Here is a 4,605-nt window from a genome sequence, read left to right as displayed (position 1 = left end):
ACAGAACAATGACATCCGACAATGGTAGTACACAGGTGGAGTAAATAGTATTACTACACAGTGTTACAAATGAGGTTTTGTAAGGCAGTCTGATAGTTGCGAATGTTATGAGATGGCAGCAGTGGAGCCGGAAAGGTGGTTCCAGCAAACGCTAGTTCTTGGAATGAAAGAATCCTTATAGGGGTTAGTCCGACAAGAAGGAACACCAACTTTGTTTACATGGTCTATGCGAGATAAAATATAGGTACGCGGAAGAACCAGCTTTTCTTTCAGGCGAATGATATGGAAAAGTATTTTTTGGAAAAGGCAACGACGATGACATTTGCAAAGTGCTGACAAGTGAGACAGGCCAAGAACAGATTTCATAGAGGTGACGCTAGTGTTACGGCTATAGTTTGATAAAATGAAACGAGTCGCACGATTCTGAATGGCTTGAATAGATTGGGTGAGCGTGATTTGGCCGGGATCATAGATAGCGCAGGCGTACTCTAACTTTGGACGAACAAGTGACTTCTAAAGTGTTAATATAACATCTGACGGCACGAAGTAGAAGTTCCCGCGCCAGTATCCATGCATGCGATTAGCATTGTTATGTATTCTATATGCTTATTCCAATTGAGATCTTTCGTGATATGAAGCCACAGATATCTGTAAGAGTCAACGGAAGAGAGGGAAATATTGTTCAAATGATACGCTTGCGGTTTCTTATGCAGCCTAGATATTCGCATGGTTTTGCATTTATTGATATTTAGTTTCATAAACCATTTTTCGCACCAATTAAAAACGCTCTTAAGATATTCCTGGAATTCATGCAAATCATTGGGGCCGTCAATTTTGTGGTATAAGACACAATCATCTGCAAACAAATAAATGGTTGAGTAAATGACGCAGCTGGGAAGGTCATGAACATAAACGAGAAAAAGAAACGGCCCCAGAACTGACCCTTGCGGCACACCAGAAAAGACAGGAGATGAAGCGGATGAATAACCAATAGCAATGACATGTTGCGTGCAGTTAGAAAGGAAACTTTTGAACCAAACGAGTACAGTGTAAGCTATGTTTAGCTTGCAGAGTTGATTGATAAGTAAACCATGCGAGACACAATGGAGGGTACCTAACTTGCTCGCCATTAGAGTAAACAATCACAGGCGAGGCTTCTTTGTTTTCTGAAAAAGGAAAGAACGCAGACCTGAACTACAACGTCGTGTTCAGATGACTTTCTTTGGAAAGGTATTCGTTTCAGGAGGTTCAAAAACATCGAACCGGATTCGAGCCACGAGCAGGTGCTGTAAAAGATTTATTGTCCATTTGAACACCGTAGAGTTTCACTTGAGGTGTTGCAGAGAGAGTAATATTTCAGAGGCTTTTAAGGAGTATCCGCGATTTCGTCACCCCGATGGCCATTCTTGATACTGGTCAGGTGGCGCCGAGCGAAGAGGTGTATAATTCATGCTCTAAATCTGTAGGGCACGTACTAGAGTCCAGATCGGCCTATTTCGCTGGTGGGTACTGCGCGCACACATAATCCAGCTGTATCGGTTCCGTTAGTGTGTAACAGCCCTTGAGTATAGCGAATTGCGTGGAATTAACACCGGCGGGGCTTTCTTTGCTCGTTGCACGTTGGAGTGTATGCGCTATCACGGCTAAGGCCGTTTTGAGAACCGTAAACCTTAGTATAAGCGAAGTTTCTGGCACCTGCTAACACCTTCAGTCCTAAAATTGCGAGTCCAGGGCTTATTTAAAAGAATTCTGGGAAATAATACACCGATACCTTTGCGCATGCGCAGGTATGTGCTTCCGTGTTAGTTGCTGCGATATATTGCGGCTGTTTTGCCGCTCCAGACTCAGGTAGGTAACGCTGAATACCGGATTAAGGCCCCTTGTTCATCAAGCCCTCAAAGCTTTCGCCTTTAGCAGGATTATAAAACGACTGCCGACGCTCCAAAAAACACCTTTTCGCGTGGTCCACGACCGTTCTTACACAATGTCATATTTACTTTATTTTTGCTGAATCATCTACAAGAAATCATAAAGCGATCTTTGCCATGCGCTCTTGAAAGCAGCATTCTTGGCTCTTGCTTGAAAATTGATTCGTTGACACATTTTCTTTGGGCTCCATCGCCTGCATATCTGCAAGGGCAACCTCGTGGACAGGAGTCTTCAGCGCCGATTTTGTAGCACTAGAAATATACGCACAAAGAACATTGAGCATGACCACCCTAAGATCTAATAAAACGCCAGGTAGTTCCTAAATTGGAAACTCATGCACCCCATTTACCGCCAAGCAAAATTATTGTACCGTCTGGGCTGGTAGCGCTAGAAGAGGTTGGTTAATAAAATGTGACATGAATGGCCCAGAATAAATTTGAAAGGTACTTCACTGTGCCTCAACACGTGAATCCCGAAGGGCGTATTTTTAGAACGAAAGCTGTCAGAAGTATTACTATTATGCCGTAATTGGAGCATTGCTTTAGATGTCAGCAGCTGCCGCTAGGAGAACAGCCTTCTGAAGGCATGGATTCACAGTTATTATTCAGAATATTCCTTTTCAGTTTTATGGGAGCCATTGAGCTGTGCAGACGTGCCCTATCTTACGATTCCGGAAGCGATGAAACTGATAAAACTGGCGGGATTGTGTTAACAGCAGTTAGATCTTATTTCTCGGAGAACAATTGGCGTTGGGAACAGAATAAATAGCTCTTGATATAGTGCAAAAATGAAATACAAAGTTACTGAAATTGTCCCCAGTCGCGCACTGTGGTACGATCCCGCCAACCCTATACGCTGTTTCTATGTCTAGATCAGTAGTGTTCTAGCGTAGCGGAAAGAGTATGCTACGTTACGATACCGCGTACTGGGACCGATCCGAGCATGCGCAGGCGTGAAGGCTATTTCTCCCACTGGTGGGGACCTTAAGCATGTTTTAGGTAAGTGTAATGGCATCATGTACAGCTTGTAGCTCATGGAGCATGGTCGCATTGGAAGCCTTTGAAAGCCACAGTTGTCAATGTGTATGTTTTGAGCGCGCCCGCTCAATATTTCCTGTTGCGTCACCCGATATACAGTAGGAAGAGCAGGGCCGTGTAGTTCAAATCCTCATCAGGGGTGTGGCGCACAGAAGCGGCGTTGTAGTTGTGGTAGCGCACAAGCTTCAAACGGAGCTTGGCAGCAGACAGCAGGAAACATTTACCCGTAGGAGGCCGACGTGGCTTACGCTGGGCAAACCCTACAAATTGTTTTTTACTGTTTTTGGAAAGCGCCGGTGCTTATCGGGTGGACTGTAGAGTAACCTGGATGCCAGCTCACCATGCAGGGTATAGACAAGATTTTAGCAGTCGCGTGCCTCCGCTACTCGATCAAAGTTCACTACGCATAGTTGTTTTCGTTTCCCTGAAGAATAAGCTCCCCGAGCTAGGTAAGACGATTCCAACTTCGCGAGTAGAGGGTGTTGCGCAAACAAATAATAGCATCGTCTTGCTACAGTGACTTCGGGCGTCACTGACCGATTTACCCAGAATGGCGGCGTCTACGAACATGTGTCCCAACGTTGAACGGGAGCGAAGCCTGCTAATCGGCGTACCTTGGGCGGCGGCCAGAGACGTAAGCACACCCGACGTCTTGAGAACGGGAAAGAGCCGGAGGGAAGAACTTGACTGTGGATGTTGGGCCATTTTCGGGTTCGCGACAGAAAACTTCAAACAGGAGGTGTAGGTTAGGGCAACACGTGCTGCGGTAACAAGACGGATTTTAAATCATATATTGTCGTAGGAAAAAAAAAAGGTGGCAAGAAGTGAAGTCCGTGGATTGTGATAGCTTACGTTAACGTGGTCTCTACCGAACTTCCGTGAATGGCGGCAGTAAAAACAAACTTTGGAGGCATTTTGTGCAAACACCATCCTAATTATGCACACTATGGCACGACGCGTCGTAAGTAACGTATATTCGAGCAAAATGCGACCCAAGAAAAAAAAAGAAAATGTGCCCACTTTATCCACCCGGTCTATCACACAACGTCAAAGAATCCTCTTTTCTCTCACAATATCCCAAACCAATCACGTCTCTTCTTTAGGAAATTTTTGTTTCTTCGCGAGCATTTTCGAACGAGGATATTTCTACGCAGAAGCTATTACACAAAACAGACCTCATTTTAAAAGCCACCTCAAAAAATTCATCCTTACTTTGGGGATTTCGCGTATGTACAAAGGTTCTTATTGTGTTAAAGAAAGGAGACCATGCGGCATTTTTAATCAACATTTCATACAATTTGGTCTTTAATGTGCCGATGATGCCAGAGAGCTTTGTAGCGCGCCATAGTTAAAGGCTAAGTAATAACTTCGACAACCTGGAATCTTTTGCGTGAGCCGGAATCTCTACACACTTGTCTCTTTGCTTTTCCCTTCCGGCTGAAATGTAGCCACCGCGTCCGCTTTGAACCACGCATCATTGGGCTCAGCTGCACAACGCCTTAACCGCTGAGCCACCATAGGCGGATCTCTTGGTCAATATCTAAATGAAGCTCCTCTGCAAGAGAACTCCGGCAGGACCTAGAGTTGTCAGTGTTGTATGTCACAGTTACAGTAATACTGGCGGTATATATTACAAAAC

This window comes from Haemaphysalis longicornis, unplaced genomic scaffold (genome assembly GCF_048455015.1).
Source record: "Haemaphysalis longicornis isolate Haplotype H1 unplaced genomic scaffold, Haemaphysalis longicornis Haplotype H1 scaffold_14, whole genome shotgun sequence".
NCBI classification, from domain to species: Eukaryota; Metazoa; Arthropoda; class Arachnida; order Ixodida; family Ixodidae; genus Haemaphysalis; species Haemaphysalis longicornis.
The sequence above is the reverse complement of the archived record's forward strand: the minus strand, read 5'-3'. Positions refer to the sequence as shown.